General features: G+C 59.3%; 1 protein-coding gene and 1 long non-coding RNA gene across 2 annotated transcripts in view; one reads left to right on the top strand and one right to left on the bottom strand.

The window, feature by feature from the left end:
* Positions 1 to 8,490: 8,490 nt before the first annotated feature.
* LOC131812276 (uncharacterized) lies at positions 8,491 to 13,054 on the bottom strand. The gene is made up of 4 exons (XR_009346298.1): positions 12,872 to 13,054; positions 12,284 to 12,387; positions 9,711 to 10,005; positions 8,491 to 9,342 (listed from the first exon to the last, which is right to left on the bottom strand). It is a non-coding gene; the product is annotated as an uncharacterized LOC131812276 (long non-coding RNA).
* A 50-nt stretch (positions 13,055 to 13,104) lies between these two features.
* Positions 13,105 to 22,925, top strand: part of ABO (ABO, alpha 1-3-N-acetylgalactosaminyltransferase and alpha 1-3-galactosyltransferase) — a 34,694-nt gene continuing 24,873 nt past the window's right edge. The window contains exon 1 of the mRNA XM_059141578.1: positions 13,105 to 13,657. The gene's annotated coding sequence lies outside the window, so the exon portion shown is untranslated. The remainder of the gene's footprint in view (positions 13,658 to 22,925) is intronic.

Genomic DNA, 22,925 nt, shown 5'->3' with positions numbered 1-22,925 from the left:
CCACCAGCGTGCGCGCCCCGCCCCCTCCCCCGCCCACCAGCAGGCGCGCGCCGCCCACCCGCGTACCGGGCCGCCAGTCCCAGCCCCTGCCCACCTGCAGCTCGCGCCCCGCCCGTCGGCCACGGTACCCGTCCCCGAGGTCCTCGCCTCTCACGCAGGCGGCCCACCCCCGCAGCGAGAAGAGTCGGTCCGGGAACTCAGGGCGAGGGTGGGGACCTGAGAAATCAGAAAAACTTTGTTTTTAGAAGAATTTCGAAACAATCCCAAGAAGGAAAACCCAGCAAAACGCCGTTTAGCTCAGGGCCTCCCAAATCTCCCAGAGCCTTCCCTCCTCCCCCAAAAGGGGTTGCCAGGCAGCATTGACACCCTAGTTCACACCGGTGATTCCTGATTCCTGGGGCCGGGGGCACCCTCTTGCGGCTCTCCAAGAGCCAGAAGGCCTGGGAGGCAGAGGCCTTTGCTGGGTGCTGTTGAGGGAGAGGCATACAGAAGGACAAAAAGGGAGGCGCCCAAACGGTTTGGGTACAGAGAAATCGCAGGGGAAAGAAATAAGGTCAATCAGGCTCGGAGAGGTTACAGGTTTTTTAAGGTCACAGTGATGCAGCATGAAATTGTAGACCCAGGTCTTCTTGGCTCCTGGGCACAGCCTCTCACGTCCTGCAGGGGTGTCACTGTGTCCCTGGGGTTTCCCTTGAGGACCAGAGGGTCCTGTAAGGCAGGGATTTTGTCCCCAGAGGATGCAGGGGCCTGGCACAGGCCTGGGGGCGCTGATGGGTGCTGGTTGAAAGGTCCTGCTTCCATTTTTAGCAGCAAACACTGGGTTTCTGGGACCCAGTCTGGGACTGAATCTATTTTTTTTTTAATTTTAAAATATTTTATTTATTTATTTGAGAGAGAGACAGTGAGAGAGAGCATGAGCGAGGAGAAGGTCAGAGAGAGAAGCAGACTCCCCATGGAGCTGGGAGCCCGATGCGGGACTCGATCCCAGGAATCCAGGATCATGACCTGAGCCGAAGGCAGTCGTCCAACCAACTGAGCCACCCAGGCGTCCCATGAATCTATTTTTTTCTTAAGCAAGCTCTACCCTGAATGTAGGGCTTGAACTCAAGACCTTGAGATCAAGAATCACATGCTTTATCCACTCTTGACTGTTTTTTGCTGACTCTGGTTACAATTGTGTAACCAGGGCGTAGCCCGGAGATTTTCCAGCAGCCTCCATCCAGGCTGAGGCTCAGGAATCACTGTTATCGCAACCACAGGGACCTGTCGGGACTGGAAGGGTCTATGCCACTGGGAAGCCAGGCTCAAGCTGGCTTGCAAACAGTGATTCCTCCCTGGGAATAAAGAGGTGATGCAGACAGGGCTCACCCGGCCCTGTGGCCCTGGCAGATGGGCCAGCCCTCTGCCAGCCGGCCACGGCCCTTTCCTGACCCAACCAGCGCTGTCCGATGACCCTACTCACCCCACCCCCCCATCTCACAGGAGGAGACAAATCCAACCTAGGACAGCCTCAGGGCTGGCCTGAGAGGAGCTAGGTGGACGGAAAGGTGAAGGAAGACTGAAGGCATGTTCGGTGTTTGTGACCTTAAACTACGGCGACTAAGAACTGGGAGGGACAGGAAGACAGACCCAGCGCAGGGCACGCATTTGGATGGCGTCCTAATCCGAGAGTGTAGGCGGCTAAGCTAGGAATCCAGGCGGAGACCTGAAGCGTTCAAGGGAGCCCCGAGGAGAACCCGAAAGAACAAGAGCCACACGGAGGAAAGTGTAGGGGCAGAGGGAGCCGCGGGCGGGACTGGTGCCCTGGTTTGCATTCAGCTGCTTCCTCCCAACTTGCTCTGCCCCTATATATGTAATTAGAAAAACCTTTTATTAAGTATTCCTTAAATATCTTTTTAGGATGAGGAAGGCCACGAGGGCTGCCTGCACCCTTCCTGACGGTGGGTGGGGCTGTCAGGCGGCGCTGGGGTCACTGTCAGACGGCGCTGGGGTCACTGTCAGACACCAGGTGCCTGCGGACGGCAGGGAGCGTCCGGGGCCCCGAGTCCACACACGAATGCATCCACATACGGACAGAGACGCAGTGGCTTCTCCTCTGTAACATAGCGGCCCCGTACGTGGATTTGTTTGTCTATTGAGTCAAGAAAATGTAAGGGTCTGCTAGAGGTCAGGCACTGTTCTCGGGCCTTGGGCTTACAGCAATGATGTGACGTCGTTCCTGCTCGCATGGAGCTGACCGGAGCAGGGGTTAAATGGGGAATTCTGGTCCCAGATGTGTGGTCTTGCTGCTGGGATCAGCCACCTTGTCCAGCAGCTTAGGACCAATCCAGGGGAGGCCTGCTGTGGAGGGGTCATGTCCGTGTTACCCTCGAGAATCACGTGTCTATTCCCCCCCTCACCTGTCCTCTGATTACTCATCTATAAAAGGGGGGTGTAAGGAAATCCATCTCTAGGTTTTTCCATGAAGTTGAACTTGACTCTCCCAGACTGATAAGGAAGAGCTTCCCCTTGGTCTGTCTCCCCACTGGTAACTCCAGGGGAAGGGGTCCCTGGGTTTGAGTTCCCCAAGGGGATTGGGCAACGTCCCAGGGGGATGGTTAGGGTTCTTCTTCTGGTTAGTGGCCAAGCTGGGATGGAGGCTCTTCAAAGATTGTCCTCAGGGGCGCCTGGGTGGCTCAGTGGGTTAAGCCGCTGCCTTCGGCTCGGGTCATGATCTCAGGGTCCTGGGATCGAGTCCCGCATCGGGCTCTCTGCTCAGCGGGGAGCCTGCTTCGTCCTCTCTCTCTGCCTTCCTCTCTGCCTACTTGTGATCTCTCTCTGTCGAATAAATAAATAAAATCTTTAAAAAAAAAAAAAAAAAAAGATTGTCCTCAGATCCCCCACCACCCACAGACCTTCACAATTGGTCCCCTGCTCTGACCTACCCACCTGGATCCTCAAAAGTGCCTCAGAGCGTCTCTCAGGAAGAAGGGGCGTGTCTTAGAACCCTAGAATGATCAGGAGTAGCAGGATTCCCTAGACCCTAATCTCCCGGGGCAGGTGGAGGGTCTACCTGGGTGGAGACAGGGCTTCCAGCCCAGGGCTTCCCTTTTCTTACCGTGAGGAAGAAACTTCTGTTTGGAACAAGGGCCAGCATTTTCTTGGGAGCCCAGCAGAGCCTATCTGCTGGGCCCTGGTCCCGGGGGGGGGGGGGGGGGAGGGTGTGGGCAGCAACAGGAGATGTGTCCCTGAGGACAGACCTCCAGTCTCACAAAACCTGTTTTTCCTGGTATAAAAGGAGGCAATGAGTTTCCTCTGTGCTTGTCAAGCTGGGCCTCTTGGAACCCAGGGGCTGGAGCGCAGGGAGCCGGGTCCCTGGGGAGCGTATTGGGGTTGGGGGGAGTCCGAGTCTCATCCCAGCTTCACCCCGTTTGTGAAACTGGGCTTCTGCATTCAGCATCATCAGAACAATATACACCGACCCCCCCAAAAAGTGGGGCTTAATAAACGTCAGGGCTGATGAGCACTGGGCCAGCCCTGACCCTCGGGGACCCTGCTCCTGTGATCCTTGTTGTCCTGTGTGTTCGGGAGAACAAGTAGGGGAGCAAGCTGGCTGTTTGGTCCGCCTGAGAGCCCGCCGAGTCTGAGGGCCAGGCACTCTTCAGTCGGAGTCCCGTTATCCCGCACTGGCTGAGCCAGGCCTGCCCAGGGGCAGAGCCCACTGAGCGCCTGTTTCTGGCACTAGCCTGGTCACGGGGAGCAGATCTGCCAAGCCCTTCTGAGGTCACCATGCCTGGACCCCTGGAGCAGACCCAGGGAGAGGAGAGTACCTCCAAAGGAATGGATCTGAGCCCCCCACACCCTACATCCAGGAGAGGAGCTATCTGGCTGGGCAGGGAGCCCACACCCACACAGTGTCCTCCCCAAACCCTGACACCTGAAGCCCTTCAGGTGGCTGGCAGAGTGGACACCCCCTCCACAGCGCAGGGAGGGGTCTGCTCTCCTCCTGCTGTGTGACTCCTGGTGTGAGATGCCCACTCCTTTTACCCAGCTTGTCTCCTTCAAAAAACCGGAGGAAAGACCTGGACACATGTAGTGCCAGGCTGGTGCGCACCTGGCCTTGTACGTCTGTGTCTGAGAGCCCTGCAGGAGATAGCACGAGGGTGTGCAGTGGCGGTGGGGTGAGGGGGCCTGGGGTCCCTACAGATCCCATGGCTTAGTGGTCCGTGAGCTCCCTTGGAGGAGAGGCTACGGTTTTGAATCAAAATAGAGAACATAAGAGAGCAGCTTCCCAGGAAGGGTCAAGGGTTTCGTGGGCTGCGCGCGTGGGTGTGTCTGTGCGTGGGTGTGTGCGTGCACTGGTCTGATGGGAATGTGGTTCCTGACCGTGCACCAACCAGGGTGTGTCTGGTGTGCGTCGGGGGAGGGGACCGAGATATGCCAGGGCCTGGTCATCCCTGCTCAGGGGAAGGTGAACCGGCCCCAATGGAGGGCCTCTGGGAAGGAAGAGCCTTGTGCCCACTGGGCCGGTGATCCTGGGCTGGTACATCCATCCCAGGACGGATCTGGAAAGGTCAGTTTCCTGCTCAGAGCCTGGAGGACCCAGGCCTCCACTTGAGAGCTTCTTGGTCAGAGGAAGGTGTTGTGCCCTCGGGCTCCCCAGCTAACCTGCTGCTGGGGGAGCTCCTGCCCCCTCCTCTCTGCGGAGGGCTCCCTGGGGAGGACAGAGTTGGGTTTGGTCCAGGTTCCTGCTTCTACCCGGGACCGTGACCCCCGACAGACCTGTGCCTCTCAGGGTCTCCCCGGCTCTCCATTTACCCAGCAGGGTCTTCTGGCTTCTACTTCTCAGGATGCCATCCGGGGAAGGACTCTACAGACGATCCGTCCCTGCTATCACAAGAGGCTGGTGCACACACTTGGCAATGCGAGGGGGAGCTGGGTGGGGCGCACAACACAGCTCAGAGGGCCCTGGGTGTGCTCTGGGGTCCAGGCGAAGCCACTCCCCTGCTGCCCGTGTCCCAGCCCCCAAGGGAAGGCTGCCATTTACTTTCTGACCTTGTCCCCTGGTGACACAGACTTCCAGGGGCTCCATTAGCTGTAGGCCCCGGTCCCAGGGCCTCGCGTGCGCCCGTGGGCTGGGCCGTCCCCACAGTGGTTCCCGGGCATTCCCGAGTCCTGCGCACACGTCCCTCTGGACTCCCTCCCCCCAGGCTGGACAGCCCGTGTGACTGCGCTCTCAGGAGGAGAATGGGGCGAAACCATGGGATATCATTTCCCAGCCGATGGAGGGAAGTCTGGGACTTCTGGTTCCCGCTCACGGGTTCCTTCTCCGTGTATGTCTCTGGTCTCTGTTCTCTGTCTGTCCTTGTGTCTCTCTTTGATCCAGGGCTTTGGAGACGCAAGTCCATACGGTTGAGCCGCCCTGGGAGACCCCAGTGCAGAGAACCTACCGAGGGCCCAGGACGACCGACAGGCAAGTCCTGCCACCCCCATTCTGAACTGCTTCCCGCCAACACCCGCCAACGGTCCTAGAGACGGAGCCCGCCCCAGTCGGGCCTGAGTGGGGACTGCAGCCCTGGCCTCTGGGGGACCAGGAGGCAGGGGCTCCTCACCGAGTCGGGATTCTGGCTCTCGGAGGGTGAGCAGGTGCCTGGGAGGCCCGTGGGTCCCACGGCACAGACAGCCAGGAGGCCCTCCCTGCAGGCTGGGGTCTGGCTCCCACCCCTACCTCCAGAGCGATGTCCAGCTCTCTCCCAGCTCCTCTCGGCCAAACCCTCTGTGCCCCCGAGGCTCCCCCGCAGCACACTGCTCGCAGACGGGGCAGGACCGCTCCTCCCACCCTGCTCCCAGCATCACGCTCACCCTGGAGGCTGTGAGACCCCCGCCAGGGGCTCCTGCCTGCCCCCCTCCCCCCTGCCTCACGTCCCTGCAGGCCCCGCCCCTCCCTTTCACCTGGATTTGTTCTGGCGCTTTGGTCCATCCCCCTCTCTGGGCTGGGACCTCCTGGAGCACAGGGTCCCTCCTGGGGACCTTCCAGCCTCCCCCCCCAGGCCTCGCACAGCCCCTGCTAGGGTGAGTGTGAGGGGCACGGTAGCTGAATGTGTCCACGAGAGGGTGTCAGAGCCCCTCCTGCCTCTGAGCAGCTCACGTGGTGGACGTGGAGGCTCCAACCCGAGGAGCCTGTTGGGGGAGATGCAGGGGACGCCCAGCATGACCCCTGGTGTCCCCTCCCTGCTCTGGTGGCTTCCCTGAGCACAGTGGGCACAGCCTGACCCCTGGTGGTCAGCACCAGCATGGCAGCCCCACAGGAAAACCAGAACACAACACACACACACACACACACACACACACACACACACACACACACAGAGTCCGTCTGTCTGTCTCATTCTCTTTGTTTCTCTCTCTCTGCCCAGTTTGGGAGCAGAAGGGGAGTGCATATGGGGAAGGTGACAAAGGGTCAGAAGAAAGAGGTTGGAGGCAGCCAGGCCACGGGCCAGTGGCCCTCAGGACCCGGCAACATGCTCAGCGCACACAATACGAGGAGGGGCGTCTTGCCAAGCTGATGGCTGGGGGGTCCGCAAAATGGCCATGGGGCTGATGGGCTGGGGCATCCCGAGGCCAGGTCAGGAGCTGGAGGGGCTGGGTTCTGTTTCCACCCCCCTTTGCACTGAAAATTAGGAGGACCCCTAGGGTTTGGGCGGCCAGAGACCAGACAGCCTCAGTGTGTCCTCGTCAGTCGGGGACTGTTGCGTGGGTGACCCCAAGGTGAGCGTCGCCAGGACTCACGTGTGTTCAGTTGGGCTCTCAAGGGTTGGCTGCGGGCACGTCGGAGGGTCTGTGCATGGTCCACACAGCCTGCAGCCCCCTCCTTTGCCCCGGGCCCCTCGCGAAGCTGATGGCACTGCTCGGTCCAGATCACCTGAGCCCACGGGCACTCCTGGCCCCTGCATTCCTTGTCTCGCCCCACTCTCTGGGTGGGACGGGGGCACACAAGGGCCCAGAGCCACGCTACAGGCACACCCTTGTCGAGTGGGACAGAGGCCCTCCCAGGAGCACACACACGGGCAAGGGCACAGAACACCTTCAGCCCAGACTCGCCACCTGCCAAGGGCGCCTTTCCTGTGCTTCTGCAGGGGCTCGGGCCCAGAGAATGCTCTCTGAGCAGGGGTCCCACCTTCCAAGGTGCACAGTGTGTCCTCCAAAGGAGGCCTGAGACTGTGGGGAGCGTGCAGACCAGTCCGGACTCAGCTCCTGGCAGCGGTGCGGCCTGGGAGGGCCAGCTCCCCGTGGCCAGACGTGATTTTATGTTATTTTTTATTTCTTTCTTTTGAAAATGCATTTATTTATTTAATTTAGAGGGAGGGAATGACATGGGGGAGGGGCAGAGGGAGAAGCAGATTCCCCGCTGTGCAGGGATCCGATGCGTGGCAGGATCCGGGGACTCTGAGATCAGGACCTCAGCCGAAGGCAGACGCTTCACTGACTGAGCCACCCTGGCACCGCACCAGACTTGATTTATTTAATATTTTCTTTCTCTGTTTGACAGAGAGCAAGGAATCACAAGTAGACAGTGAGGCAGACAGAGAGAGAGGGGGTAGCAGGCTCCCCACTGAGCAGAAAGCCCAATGCGGGCTTAATCCCCAGACCCTGAGATCATGACCTGAGCCGAAGGCAGCAGCTTAACCCACTGAGCCACCCAGGCGCCCCCCCCACCCCGATTTGATTTTAAAGAGAAATCCAAATTCCAGGATTTTAGGTGCAATCCTCAATTTTGGATAAGAAATTCACGGGAGTCAAAATGTTACGTGAGATTGTGCACATGTGGTTACAGTCTCTGTCATCCAGCGTCCTGGGGCTGGCACCCCAACCTCCTGTGAGGATGTCAAGCGTGAAGGATTGTGACCCGCTCTCGCTGACCCCAGGGAAGAGGGTCGGCGAGCTCTGCCTGCAGTCAGTCAAGATCTAGAACCACGTCCCGCCCTAGAACTTGTCCTGGAGCGGGACTCGAGCCAGCCGTGGAAGCAGCTCTAGAGGCCGAGCCGGGTCCCCACAGACGAGAGCCGCTCCGGCTCCGGCCCGCGGACACCCCAGAGGGAAAGTGAGCGCCGGCGTCCCTTCCTGAGGACAGCCCGCTGCGCACCCGTTCCCGCCGCCAGCGCGGCTCCAGCGCCCGCGTCAGAGCCCGAGAGTGGGAGCCAGTTCTCCAGCCCGCTCAACGCCGACCGGAAGGCCGTGGCTGTTCCCTTCGCGAAGGCACAGGGCCAGGCGGTCAGGCTGGCGACCTTCTCTCCTCCTGCTGCTTCAGCATCGTCTCAGGATGCAGAACTGGCCGTTGGCCCAGGGCTGGCAAACACTCCTGGGCAGATGCGGTGGGAGAAGCAGCGAGAGCCCCAAAGCCTGCTCCAGAGCCCCAGGCATGTCCGCCTTCTTCCCAGAAGGGGCTGCGTGCACAGTGACCCCCAAAGGCCGAAGGAGCCCAGAGACTGAAGGAAAGGACACAAGTCCCATGGACAAGAAGTGGTTTATTCCAGGGACATGAGGACAGACACAGCAGACACCAGCAGACACAGTCCTTCGCCACAAGCCCGTGTCCGGTGACGCCTGTTCTCAGAGCCCCAGGAGGAGGATATGGGCAGACAGGTGTGTGTCACCACCTATCACCAGGGCAGATGGAGGACCTTGCGGCCAGAGGCTGTCCTTAAGGGTGTGGCTCCCAGAAAGAAAGAATGTGGTGGTGGGGGCGGCTGTGTCCGGAGGCGGCCGTGGATCCGTCCTTCTCCTCGGGCATTAGCACCGTTCCGTTCCCTGCTGTCCCCACCGCCGCTGGGCTGAGCTCTCCTGACCATACATTTGTGAAGAACCGCGCCAGTTTCCAGGGTGAGTCCCAGGATGAGCGCTGCTAGGTGCTGGGTGCCCCTGCAGCTTGGGATGGGCGCTGCCCACCGTTGTCCCAGACAGGGGTGCCCGTCCCCCTTCTCTCTGGGGGACCTGCTTTGGGCCTGTGTCCTCATGTTCTCCCCAGGGCTGCTGGTGCTCAGGCCAGACACCTGCCAGTCTGAGGGGGACCCGTGCTGCCTCCATACCAGCCTCCGGGGGTCCTTCCTGCGGGGTCCAGCACCGACCCATCCCCACACAACCCCAGGCACCCAGCCCTGGCCTTCTCACCCTCGGGCTCAGCTTCCGTGGGCTCCGGGCCTGGACCGCTGTCCAACATCCTACCACTGGGGACAGTGGCCTCGGAGGTGGAGAAGGCTTTCCCAGGCTGTCCCCCATTCCTGCTCCAGAGGAGCCCTGAGTGCTAAGTCCCTCTGTCAGGGAAGACGTCATGTCCGCCAGCCTCCTCTTGTCATCCGTGGCCTTCTGCAAAGACAGGGACCGGTCGCCGGCCTGGATGCATCACAGCCCCACCCTGCCGACCTCACTGTGCTCCTGCCCGGTCCCCCTGCTGCTCCCACATCAGACACAGACCTTTGGAGCCCAGCCCTACACCAAGGACAGTGACCCACACCTGTAAGGCTCTCAGGATAAACCCTGGGCAGAAGTGCGTAGCCCCCACACCTTGTCCCACCCAGCCAGCCTTGACCTTGAACATGACCCTCCCAACAGGCATCTGACCCGTCATCCACCTGCTCCTGTTCGGGAAGGCCCCACCCCATGTGAGTCTTCCTTCCACACACATGCATGCACACGCACATGCACACACACAGACTCACGTGGGGGTGGGATACCTGGGGCTACTCAGATCGAACAAAGCGTTTGGGGTTGGGTGACCCGCTCTGGCCTCCTGGTGTCACTGTTTGGTCCTTCCTGACAATGCCCAGAGGCGTCCGGCAGTCCTGAAACGACCTCCTGAGCGAGGGGAAGTGCTTGCCGGGCGCGCAGTCCTCTGCCTGCACCGTTCCGAGTTGGGGATGCAACACGCAAACATCTTGTTTGTTGGACGATGTCCGAAGCGATGAGCTGGGAGGGGGCTGTGTCTGGTAGGTGAGTGTCTGGTGACACGGGTTCCAATTCTGTTGGGCTCTGTGGTCAGGGAAGTGAGGTCACCGCTCCTGGGACCCCTTCCCCGACTTCCTCCTCCCAGCAAAGCCCCCGAGGGCCCCTCCCCCAGCTGCTCGGGGCTCACCCTCCACCCCATGCCCCGTCCATACAATGGCACCCACACAGCCCACCCACGTCCCCCGTGAGTCCTGATGCAACCATTGTCCTCGCTTTGAGGACAGAGAGCTGGGTTCAGTCCGGGGTCCTGCTTCTACCCGGGACTGTGACCCTGAACAGACCTGTGCCTCCCAGGGCCTCCCCAGGCTCTCTATCTGCGCAGTGGGGTTTTCTGGCTTCTACTTCTCGGGACGCCATCTGGCGAAGGACTCTACAGACGACCCGTCCCTGCTATCACAGGAGGCTGGTGCACATACTTGGCAATGCAAGGGGGAGCAGGGGCTGGGCTGGGTACGCAACACAGCTCAGAGGGCCCCGGGTCTGCTCTGGGGTCCAGGCAAAGCCACTCCCCTGCTGCCCGTGTCCCGGACCCAATGGGGAAGGCTGCCATTTACTTTCTGACCTTGTCCCCTGGTGACACAGACTTCCAGGGGCTCCTATTAGGGGTATGTCCCGGTCCCAGGGTCTCGCGTGTGCCATAGGCTGGGCCATCCCCACAGTGGTCCCGGGCATTCCCGAGTCCTGCGCACACGTCCCTGTGGACTCCCTCCCCCCAGGCTGGACGGCCCGTGTGATTGCGCTCTCTGGAAGAGAATGGGGCGAAATGATGGGATGTCATTTCCCGGCCGATGGAGGCAAGTCTGGGACTTCTCCTGGTTCCCTCTCATGGATTCCTTCATTCTCTGTGTGTCTATGTGTCTCTGTTCTCTGTCTGTCCTGGCAACATGCTCAGCATGCAGAATACTAGGAGGGAAGTCTTGCCAAGCTGATGGCCAGGGGGTCTGCAAAATGGCCATGGGGCCGATGGGCTGGGGCATCCCGAGGCCAGGTCAGGAGCTGGAGGGGCTGGGTTCTGTTTCCACTCCCCTTTGCACTGAAAATTACGAGGACCCCTAGGGTGTGGGCGGCCAGAGGCCAGGCAGCCTCAGTGTGTCCTTGTTAGTTGGGGACTGTTGCGTGGGTGACCCCAAGGTGAGTGTCGCCAGGACTCAAGTGTGTTCAGCTGGGCTCTCGAGGGATGGCCGCGGGCATGTCGGAGGTGCTGTGCATGGTCCACACAGCCTGCGGACCCCTCCTTTGCCCCAGGTCCCTGGGGGGAGCCGATGGCACTGTGTGATGCCTCCAGACTGGCTACTGGTCTCTGCAGTTGTAGGAGTCCTTCAGGAAGATTGGGAGGAGGCCAGCGGATCCCGGCTCCTTCTCCCGGGTGCAGGGAGTGTGCACACGGGGCTCTCCAGGAGCAGGTGCTAGGAACTGCCTGGGAAAACCTGTGACACTGCTCAGGTCACTGTCCCTACTGGTAGTAGGTTGGACAGCAGTTCCGAAACTGGAAGCTGCGGAGGCCAAGCCCGAGGGTGAGAAGGTCGGGGCTGCGTGCCTGTGGGATTGTGGGGATGGATCGGTGCTGGGCCCCCCCCGCAGAGGAGCTTCCACAGGCTGGGCTGGGATCAGGAGCAAGGACTGGGTTAGAGCACCCAGCAGGTGGACTGCGATCGGGGAGATGTCCCAGTGAGGGTTCCTTCCTGGCTGTGGCTTCTCTGGCAGGCCCCAGTCTGGGTCCTGTCCGTGCAAAAGCACACGCAGAGGCAGGCCCGCGGGAGACCTTTCTCCTCTCCCAGCGGCTCTGTCTGAGGAGCTAAGGCCGGCTCCAAGTTGAGCAGCAGCTCTGGACGGAGGAGATGCCTCCGAAGGCCACTAGGAGCAGGTGCAGAAGCAGAAAACAGTGCAGCTTCCGCGGGGCTCTGAAAGGGACCCTAGCTGCCCCGGAGGTATCGCAGCCCTGCCCCGCCATCCCTGCTGTCCTTCACCTAGTCCCCTGCTGTTCCCGGATCACAGCCCTGCCCCTGGGATGCAGGCATGTACACCTATAGCGCTCGGGATAAATCCTGGGGAGACGGATGGGAAGCCTGCACCCCAGCCCACCCAGTCAGCCTTGACCTGGGCTGTGAACATGACCCACCCAGCAGGCATCTGACCCCTCAGCATCCTGCTCCTGCTCGGGCTGAGCCCCCTGCTGCCCCCCCCCCAATCCGTCTTAAACACACTCACACACGCACACACGCGGGCAGGGGAACTGCGGCTGCACAGTCGGATCACAGCAGCGTCTGGCGGGACGGGCTGGCTCTGGGCCTCCCTGTCTTACCTTCGGGGCCCTCCAGGCAAACGGCCAGAATAGCCGGGTGAGACCTGACCCACAGTCTGCAGTGTAGGAAACGGCCCTCGCTGCCGGCTCCCTGAGACCACGACCTACGGACATCAGGATAAAGCAGGACAACAGGTTGTCCATCGGAGCATCTCAGCCTAGTGAACTGGATGGGGGCTGCCTGTAGACTGGGGGTGCCCGTGGCAGCCCCTTGGGTATCTTGGGGACCCCTGGCCATCAGCCTGGCATGTCCCCCACCCCCAAGACCGTGGCCCTGGGTATGTTCCCAAGAGACAACGCCCACACCCCACAGCCCGGCCGCCTCCAACCTCGGCCTTCTTTCCCCTCGTCACCTCTGGGGTCCGCTCTCCCTTGACCCCACCTGCGGAGGGAGTCTGTGTGCGTCGGCGGGGGCGCGCGCGGGCACCTGTGCCCACACGGAGATGCCCAGAGGAACGGGCCCCACATGGGAACGGCGGGCAGGGTCCCCCAGGATCTCAGGGGCGCATTTTCAAGGAAACCCCTCGGGAAGGGGCAGCCCGGGCCTGGGGGGCCGAAACCCACCCTGTTCCCCGAGCCTCTGCTCACCTGTCGGGTCCGGGCCAGTCCCCGCCGCTGCTGCCCTCAGTCTGCCCCTGTCCCAGGAGGGGCTGGACGAGGAACTCGACGAGTGGGCTCCGCGGGACTGGAGGATGCCACCTTCGGGGCGGGCGCGGCGCAGGACCGTTAGGGGCGGGCAGGGCGCCCCCGCCAACGGTCGGCGGTGGCAGGTGGATCCTTGCGGGCGCGCGCAGGGACCCGCAGACGGCGCATGCGCGGGACCCCGGCTCCCGAGGGCGTGCGCGGCAGGGGGGCTCCTACGGGGCGGGTCCCTGTGTCCCCGTCTCCACTGCCTGCTCGGGGACCCTCCCCCCCTCTTAGGCGGGGGCGATGACTGAGTGGACGTGGAGACCGGGGCACTAGAGAGAAATGACACATACCCCCACCCTGCTGTCCTGACCCCAAGTTCCTCTGCCCTGTTCCTCGCAGTGCAGGGCGGGGTCAGGGGAGGGGAGCTGGAGGGGACCCGTCTGGGCAGGCAGGAGGCCAGGCCGCCTTTTCCTCCTGTCTTCCTGGCAGCATCCCCCTCTCCCCAAGTCCAGCACGCCGAACACCTTCATCTCCCGCCTTAATCCCCAACACGCCCTAGTGAGGTGGGAGTCCCTGACCCCATTTTCAAAGTAGAAACCTGGGGTCCCCAACGTTACCACAGGAGCTTGCCTGGAACGGGGCTGTGGCATGGCCCTGCTGTGGGTTTGAAACCAGATCCATCTGACCCAAAGCGTGAGTGTACACAGGAGCCGGTGGAAGTAGCCTCTGAGTGCAGCCTTGGAGGTGAGGCCATGTGGGATGGGGCCGTGGGGAGGGGCGGCAGGGGGCTCTGAGCGGCACATTCCTGACGGGCTCCCTGGGGGCAACGCCCTGTAGAGGCTGGCGTGGGGTGAAGGGTGCACACTGGGGAGGGCATCTGGACCCCATCACGCAGGGCTCTCTGGATGTTGGGGAAGGAGGCGGGGTCCCTGCAGGATGTGGGGTTCAAGGGACACAATCCGGGCAGTCTTATCAGAGCCACTCATCCAAGATTTGGAGGGAGGTTGGTGGGCATGTTACTGCCCTCACTCAAGCGTGGATCACCAAGCACCAGCCAGGGCTGAGGAGGCTGCCTCAGTTTCCGCCTGTGTAGAGTGGGGTCCCTGGGGGTCGCCTGCCTCCTCCCAGGCCTGGGTGTGCTGCCCGGAAGGTCCAGAGATGGCTCCTGGTCAGTAGCTGTTCCAGAGCGGCCAGTACCAAGGAGGTCTGAGTGAGAGGACCAAAGGGACGCCCCTTCTGCCCAGCTGAGCAGGACACTCTTGGGCGTGGTGCCAGTCCGCAAGTCCAGGCCGATGGGGAGCAGCTTCGCCCCCCAGCTGGGTGGTCAGTGGCAGTGAGGAGCTGTGGTTGCAGATCCTGAGCCACAGAGCTCGTGGGAGCCCGAGGCTGCCACCGATTGGGAGGAGGCTGAGGAGGGGGAGGTGCTGCTGCCCGAGGCTGCGATGGGGCCTGAGGTCTCCAGGGACGACCGGAATGAGAGGAGTTGCAGGACTGTCAGAAACACTGGATCGTGCCGGGCACTCCATGCAGCATCTCGCCCAGAGGCTCCTGGAGACTGAGGCTTCTTGGGTCCTGGTGGGTGTGCAGTGGGGACCCGGGCTCCAGGAAGCGATCTGTCAGGGGGAAAGGGTGGGACAGTCACCTTCTTTTCCTGGCCGTCAGGGACTCTGCGATGGGGCCCATGTGGATCTCCTCCACATCCACGTTGGGCTGGAGGAGCTGCCTGAGTGCACCCAAGTAGGGAGGTAGTGTCCCTGCTGGGTGGGGAGGGGCTGCGTCTGAGCTGCTCACAGGACGTGGAGTAGGGGCTCCTTTCGGTCTTGGCTGCTGTGTGGTGGTGGAGTCGACGGGCTGACATTGCACTGAACAGACGCCCTTGGTGAGTGGGTGCTCTTGGGTGGCAGTGGCCCACACGCAGGAAGGTGTGAGGAAGTGCACAGAAGACAGTGCCCTGGGCACTGTGGGCAGTGCTCCTTGGCAAAATTCAGCCAGTCTTCTTGTTCATCGAGCACAGAAGGTGCTAAGGTCGTGCATGGTTCATGGGAAGCAGGGCAGTCTGTTGCTGGGCGTCATGCCCGGCAGCAGGGGCGGATCAGGCTGACGTGATGGTCTGGGGGTGGCCTGGATTGCCAGCTGAGGTAGAAATTGCCCAGGTAGCCTGATCCACGGGGTCTGTAACTGCTTCTCCACCCAACAACCCAGACCTGGACAGTGGCCCTGAGGCTGACTTGTATTTGTGGTTATTAGTTTCCTCTGGGTCAGTAGAAGAAGATCTAAGGAAACCTAATGTGAGTAGAGCAAAAAAATGAGGAAGGTTAGAACAGAGATAATTGGAAGAGAAGAGCACTCAAGAAAATCAGCGAAAAATCGGTTCTCTTTTAGAGATTTACCAAATTCACAAAAGAGGCCAAAATGGAACCATTTTAGACCAACGTACTGGCTCACTGAGATGAAGCTGGCAATTCTGAGAAGGACGCAAACTACCCAAGTGACTCCGGGGAAATGGAAACCCCACGTAGACCTCCAGGGAGTAAATTCCCTCAGCAGCAGCGGCGAGAACTTCACAGCAATAAAAGTCCAGAACCGGAGGCTTTCACCGGTGATCTGTCCGTGCATTTCGGGAAGAGGTCAGAGCCGTCCTTCTGAAGCTGACCAAAGTACCAGAGGAGGGAACACTTCCCGTGACCCTAGAACGCCAGATCGTCCTTTCTCCGGACTGACAAAGACGTTGCAGGAAGAGACAACTGCTAGTGAAAATCCACTCTGAAGACAGAGAAAAAATCCTCAGTAGAACTCCAGCAGACAGAATCTAGCAGCACATCGAAGGACGATGCATCATGACCAAGGGTGACACACACCGGGAGTGCCAAGGCTGTTCAACGTCGCTAGTTAATGTCGTAACGACATCGGTAAGAAACGTGATCATCTCGATTGATTAGGATAAGCTCGGACAAAATGCAAACCTCTTCATGATCGGTGCTCACGGTAAAATAGAAACAGAAGATTACGTTGTGATAAAGGAGGGTGCCGGGGTCGCTCCACGGGGTGAGTGTCTGACTTCTGGTTTGGGCTCAGGTCATGATGTCATGCGTCCTGCGGTCCAGCCCACGGCAGGTTCTGCCCTCAGCAGGGGGTCTGCTGCGGATTCTCTCCCTCTCCCCCCCTCTTCTTTCACGTTCTCTCTCTCTCTCTTCCCCCCTACCTCTCAAATAAATAGTCTTTAAAAATTATGATAAAGGATATTTATTTTAAAAGCTCATATGTCTATTATTCTCAGTGGTGAAAGGCTCAAAGTTTTCTCCTTAAGATCCAAAATTAATCAGCGATGCCCACTCCCACCACTTCATGTCAATAGGGTCACTGAAATTTGGTCAGAGAAAATATACAAGGTGAATTATTAAAATGGAAAGGACGAAAAACTGTTTATTTATAAATGACATCATCTTATTTGCAAAAACTCCAAAGAATTAAAAAAAAAAAAAACACCTCTATGTGAGATTATAACATTTTCTGAGAAGGTGTGAGCAGAGAAGACAGACACGTATGGGCCACTGGAAGACCAGTGAGAATCCAGGAATACAGCCGTGTGCGGCCAGTTGTTTCCGCACATGGATACCAGGGTCATTCAAGGAGGCAAGAACACTGTTTGCGACAACCAGTGGGAGGAAACCAGACGTCCACATGCAAAGATGAAGTCAGAGCATGACCTCACACCGTGTAAAAAAGTGAACTCCAAAGGGATCAAGGAACAAACTTAAGAGCAGAAACTCTTAGCACTTCAGAAGTAAACTAAGAGCACTTAGGGGCACGTCTTCATTCCTTTGGACCTGGCAGCGGTGTCTCTAATACGGCAGCCAAAGCAGAACAACAGAGAAAACAGGTACATGGGGCTTCGTGAATGAAAGGACGCTCTCAAGAGAACGTGAGGAAGCCCAAAGCGTGGTAGAATGTTTGCAAACCCTAAGTCTCACAAGGGCCTTGCCTCTAGAATGTACGAGAATTCCTACAATTTAAGAACATGAACAATCCCACTCAAAATAATTTCCCCAAAGAAGACAGCCAGACAGCCCGCAGGCACACGGGAGGGGGACCCTCACCAGATGGTGCAGAAACGCAAGCCGACACCACCGGGACACACGTTTCCCCACCCCGGGGGGGCGAGCCGGACCAAGCAGGAGGAACCGGTGTTGCAGAGGAGTCTGGGAAACAGGAGCCCTGGACCGTCTCTGGGGGAGACGTAACATGGTGGAGCTACAGGAGCCGAGGGGTGGCAGGTCCACAAGCTGGTAGGCATGGTGTCCTCACTGAGCCCATTCCGCGGGTCGTCCAAACCAAGGACTTGAACGCAGGCGCTCTAACAAAGCCGGCACAGAAGTATTCCCAGCAGCCCTGCTGACAAGACCCGAAAGAGGAAAGCAGCCCCCGTGCGCGTCCACGGGTGAGTGGATCAACATGTCTCGGCGTGTTCCTACGGGGGGTTCATTCAGCCAGAGCAGGACCAAGTGTTGGTACTCGCGGTCCCTTGGAAAACATTACACTCAGTGGAACACTGAGTATATACTCAGAGTATATACTGCCTGATACTGCTTGTATGAAAAATTCATCACAGGTAAATGAGTGGGCCCAGTGCCAGACTCGTGGTTGACCGGGACCAGGGGGCAGGGGGGATGGCCAGTGACGGACCGCTCCGTGGGCGCAGGGGTTTTCTCCAGGGCATGAAACGTTCTGGGCCTGGATGGTGGAGATGGTTCACAGCCTGGGGAAGGTAGTTAATATCAGGGAATTGCACACTTGGAAATGGTTAAAAAGATACCGTTTATTTTATATTAGGTTTGAAACATAACATACCTGAATCATGAAAAGAGAAAAAAAGCAAAACCCGAAGGAAAAGGAGCGCGTTCCCCGGAGAGGACAGGAAGACGCTGGTCCTGGACCTGGCACCGGGTGTGGCTCCGCAGCGGGAGCGGCGGTGGGGCCGGTGCGGGCTCTGGCCCTGGAGCCGGGGCTGGATCTGGTCTAGCCCGCACAGCCCCCCAGCCCCAGCCCTGCGGTGGGAGCCCGCGCTGGCTCCGCGTCGGGGGTGGGGTTGGGCGCCTGGCCAAGGCCCGCGGGAAGGGCCGGATCCTGCCCCAGGACCTGGAACGGGCCGGCCTGGCATGAGTCTGCGGCCCGGGGGCTGCCCTCCCAGCTCGTGGGCCGGGGGAAGCTCGGTCTGCGCTCCTCGGCGGCCGGGGGCTCCGTGGGCTCCCCCCCAAGCTGGTTGGGAAGGCTCAGCGCCCCCGGGGGAAGGATAGGGGGAGTTACTGAAAACGGAGACCCGGGTCCTTCCGAGCCTGCAAGGGGCTGACCGGGTCGGGTTCCCGCCTTCTCTTGGGAGGCCGCAAAGCTGCCCGCAAGTCTGGAGGGTGGCGAGGTGTGGAGGGTGCGAGCGTTGAGGGGCTCTTCCCTGGCTCCTCCTTCCCCTGCCGTGTGGACAGGAGCCGGGAAAGTGTGGCCTTGGGGACTGTCCGTGTCCGTCCAAAGCCCCCCTGGAAGGGAGGAAGCTCAGAGCTGCTGCAGCCCAAGTCCAGGCTGGCACCGGCCTCGCCACGGGCAGAGGGTGGGACCGGCGTGGCTGGGACTGGGAGGGCGCCGTCCTGAGTCTCTGCAAGAGCAGCGAAGTCAGAGCTAAAGGCGAACAGCCACACGGGAAGTGTTAAGACCGTGATGCCCGCTGGGGGCCCCCTGGGTGGCTCCGTCACTCAGGGGTGCCGGACTCTCGGTTGGGCTCAGGTCCGGACCTCAGGGCTCTCGGATCAAGGCCCCATCAGGCTCCCCCGTCAGCGTGGAGTCTGCTCGCAATCTCTCGTGCTCTCGCTCGGTTCTCCCTGCCCGTGCTGTTTCTCTGAAATAAATAAGTGTTCGGTGGAGAGAACGCTGGTGGCCGGAGGACGAGCGGGGCGTGCGCCGTCCGGGAGGAAGGGGGGGCCGGGCGGGTGGAGGGTGTCTTGCCGGAGCAGGCAGCAGACAAGGACCGCTGGGAGCCAGGACTCGGCGGGGCGATGCGCGCCGCCCACGGAGGCGGAGGGATTCCACACACCCCTGCAGGGGAGCAGAGCCACTGCAGACACGCAAGACGGGGGGTTCATGGCTCATGAGTCATTCCTCAGTAAAGCCGTTCGTAACTGTTTGGCGGAGCTCCAGTACATCGACGGTAACGGAAAGGCTGGCGTGGCCATCCTGGCCAGAGCGGACTTGAGGATCCACAGCCCCGCAGAGGCTAAGGTAGGTCAGGGCAGGATGGAGGGGCTCTGACGCCTCCATCGGGGGTGCTGACGCCCCCAGTGACGGAGCTGCGAGTCCCCCAGGGGAAATCTGCCCACAAACAAAGGCAGAGGCTATGTGGTGCCTCTCTCAGGCCGAGAAACACCAGTGGAACTCCAGTGGATCGGGGAGATCTAGATGCGGGCTGGGAGCTTGATCTAAGGACCCAGAGCGCTGTGTCTGGACACAAGCGGCCGGCTGGCCACCCACATCTAGGACAGCAACGAGAACTCACCGCCTGGTCCATGAAGCAAGCTCCGTATCAAGGAACCGGCGCCCTCCCAAGCATGATGTCTGGCTGTATGTAGCAGGGTTTAGTTGTTAGAGTCAAGAGGTGATTGCCTAAGTTCCACGTTTAGAAGTTGAAAACGTACTTCTAAGTTACTTGCAGGTCTTGGAACCTAACCCCAAGTGTCAACCCTGAAAATACCCTGATTCACCTTCTCGGCCTCCCCAGGCCTGGCCAGTCACGTCCCTCCCTGGCCCAGAGCTTCGGGGCTGCTGGTGTGCGGGGCAGGGCAGCCCGTGATGTGTCCTGGGCCAGGTGGCAACAGGAGCAGCTCATTCGGGGGCCTTAGTGGACGATGGCACGTGGACAATAGAGAAGAAAGGGTCAGAAAATCACAAGGGGTTCTCGGAGGCCTGAGAGACAAAGCCGGGTGTTGTGTGCCTCAGGGGTGACACACCTGCGTGTAGCATCGTGGGAGAAATCATCCAAGGACCAAAGGTCAGAAACATTTCCAGAACCAAATGGTGGTAGTCCCCAGTTTCGAAGGTAGCCCACTCTCCTGGGGCAGAGGGAAGTGGATGAAGATTGCCCTATTCCGAACCCCTCCTGCATGGGCACTGGGGCTCCAACAGTCCCAAACGTCGTGGTAGGATGACAAGTAGTAAGGGGAGAGCTCGCTGAAGTGGAGTCAGGAGGGGAGGAAGAGGAGCTCTTGGGCACTGTGCCGGCCAGAGTCTGTTCCAGGGAGAACCGCGTCACAAACCCCAGGAGATGTAACCTCAAGAGGGAATCACGAGGACGGACCCAACAGGGAAGGAGGGACATTGCATCTCTGACGAGAAATCCACCAGCCCAGCGGCTCAGCCGGTGAGGACCTGCCCTCGCCCTGAAGTCCTGCTCCCGCCCAGGGGACTTCGGGTCAGGACAGCCCCTTCTAGCGTCCTCATTAAATAACTCTCCTTTCTTTGTTGGGTTTCACGGTGGCTTTGTTATAGCTTGCATGTCCCAAATTATAGTTCTCTGCTATTCCTGAATAAAGCCATTTTGGGGGCAAAGTACTGGTGGTTTTTAGGTCAGCAGGAGTCTCCCGTTGGCACTGGTTCTTTGGGTGAGGCTGGGAAGAAGGAAGCCGGCCGTCCCTCCTATTTGGGGCCCCAGGACTTGAACTAATGCATGTTCAGAAATTCAGAGAGGGGCTGTGACCAATCAGATAGCCCAAGTGAGGCGTCTGTTTTGCTAGACCTGGGGATGGGGGACCGAGGATCCGCAGACCCCAGTGGGTCGTCTCATCCAGCTCACCGCTCTAGTCTGGCAGGAAGTCATGGGAACCTTGCATACGTGGCCTGTGGAAATAAAAGTTCGCTGCATGTTTTCTGCTGTTGGATCGTGACAGACACCTGCGTTGGCCCTGGGAGCTGAGTTATGGCCTCACAGCAGCGTTCCAGCTTCAGAGAGGAACCACCATGCTGCTTTTCCAAGGCGTCTGAGCTCTGCATGTGGCAAAGGTGTGTCTTCCTGATCCTCCCGTGACCATCTGTTGGGTGGGTGAGCAGGTGACACGACCAGGCTCCTCCGCATCTACCTCTCCATGGGGATCTGACCTTTCTGTTGTTCCCGGGGATGTCTGGGAGCTTCACTTACCTTAGTGCAGACCTCAGTGGACTCCAGGCTTTGTGTGGGCAGCAGAGGCGAGCACTGAATCCGTCCTAGTTCCCTAGCTAGCGCATCGGACCTTGGTCGGGTCGCACGCGCCAGCCAGTCTGGGGTTGCGTCCCTCCTCCTGGCCAAGCACTTCCAGGATCAGTTCCCACATACTTCGCTGATTTTTTTTTTCCCAGTATAAAGTAGCAAATGTTTCTGTTCCCTTAGTGAGTTCGACCTTCCTGTTTTGACCTTGTAATTGGGTACTCGGGGCCTGCTGGGGTCCGACTCCGCTTGCAGGTCTAGAGATAGGAAGGCGAGATGGATGTAGCGATGAGGAAGCCGGCTCCTCGCGCTTTTGCAGGGAACCTGAAACTGGTATGCTCAACTGGTAAAGTTCACCAGTTAAGAAAACAGGCAGACTCCACGTGGGATCTGAAAGCTTTTGTCTGCAAGCGCCACATGTTCTCCCATTTCACTGGCCCAAACCAGTCCCGCGGCTGCACCCAACTTCCAGTGGGCACCGAAATGCAACCTACTCAGGGCCCGGGGGGAGGGCCAGGATGCTTTGAAGAGGCTGATGCCTCCTGAGCAGAGGCTGGCGGCCAGCGCCCTTGGCACACATTTCTACATCAGGCTTGGCTCTCCGCGGCAAGCTGTGGATGACAAGTCTGTGGGGCTGAGCGGTAAGGGGATTAAGAGATTAGGGCACGTCCATCCTGAAGAAGTCAGCACGAAGCTGGTATTTCTTCTTTCTGAAGGCACCAAAGCCAGTGAGGAAAATAAAAGCAGAAAACTAGACGATCTTGTTGTAAGTAGGAGGCATTGGCGTCCCGACCCACACAGCCCCTGACGGCGCAGAAGCCAGCAGGAATCGAACAGGAGCAAAATGCAGTGAGGAGCGGATGTCCTTGGTCGTCGCTCTCTGGGAGGATCCGTAAGTCCCCGCTCCGAGAGGCAGATGCAAAGCCTGTGTCAGCTCTGGGAATATGAGGGGCAGAATGGCAGCTGGAGCCCGTGTGGGAGTTTGGGCCTGGGAAGCGGAGTGCGGCATGGGGACAAAGACTCAACCACCTGGCTGGAGCACCTCTGTGGGGGTGGGGTGACAGCGACATTGCTCCGAGACTCACATCTTCCTGTTCTCTCCGACTCGGGGGTGTAAAAGCTGAAGCTACACACCCAGCCCTCGGTTATAAGGAAAATCCTGTTGCTCTGAAAGATAATCCTGTCTCATCCTGCTTCCGTGACCCGTGCGGGGAAGAACCTTACTCTGTCATGAGTTTCCACGTGGGAATTTGCGTGAGATCTGTGTAGAAATACCACCCGGTGCAAAAGAGAGAGCCAGGGACAGGTGCACTTGAAGAACATGTGCCAGTGAATTTTCTCAAATATTTCTTTAGGAATTAAAAAAAAAAAAAACACGCAAAAGCCAATCACCTCTCTAAAGGAAGCCCAAAGTAGAAAAATGACCTTGTAGAGGCAATAGTGAGTCAACAGAAGGATTAAAAAATATCAGGCAAGGGACACCCAGCTGGCTCAGTGCGTGGAACATGTGACTCCTGATCTCAGGGTTGTGAGTTCGAGCCCTACACTGGGTGTGGAAGTCACGTAAAAATAATATAATTCTAGGGGCATCTGGTTGGCTCAGTGGGTTAAGCTTCTGCCTTTGGTTCAGGTCATGATCTCAGGATTCTGGGATCGAGCCCCATGTGGGGCTCTCTGCTCAGCGGGGAGCCTGCTTCCCCCCTCTCTCTCTGCCTGCCTCTCTGCCTACTTGTGATCTGTGTCAAATGAATAAGTAAAATATTAAAAAATACAAAAAATTCTAAAATATGTCAG

This window comes from Mustela lutreola, chromosome 12 (genome assembly GCF_030435805.1).
Source record: "Mustela lutreola isolate mMusLut2 chromosome 12, mMusLut2.pri, whole genome shotgun sequence".
Taxonomy (NCBI): Eukaryota; Metazoa; Chordata; class Mammalia; order Carnivora; family Mustelidae; genus Mustela; species Mustela lutreola.
The sequence above is the reverse complement of the archived record's forward strand: the minus strand, read 5'-3'. Positions and strand labels throughout refer to the sequence as shown.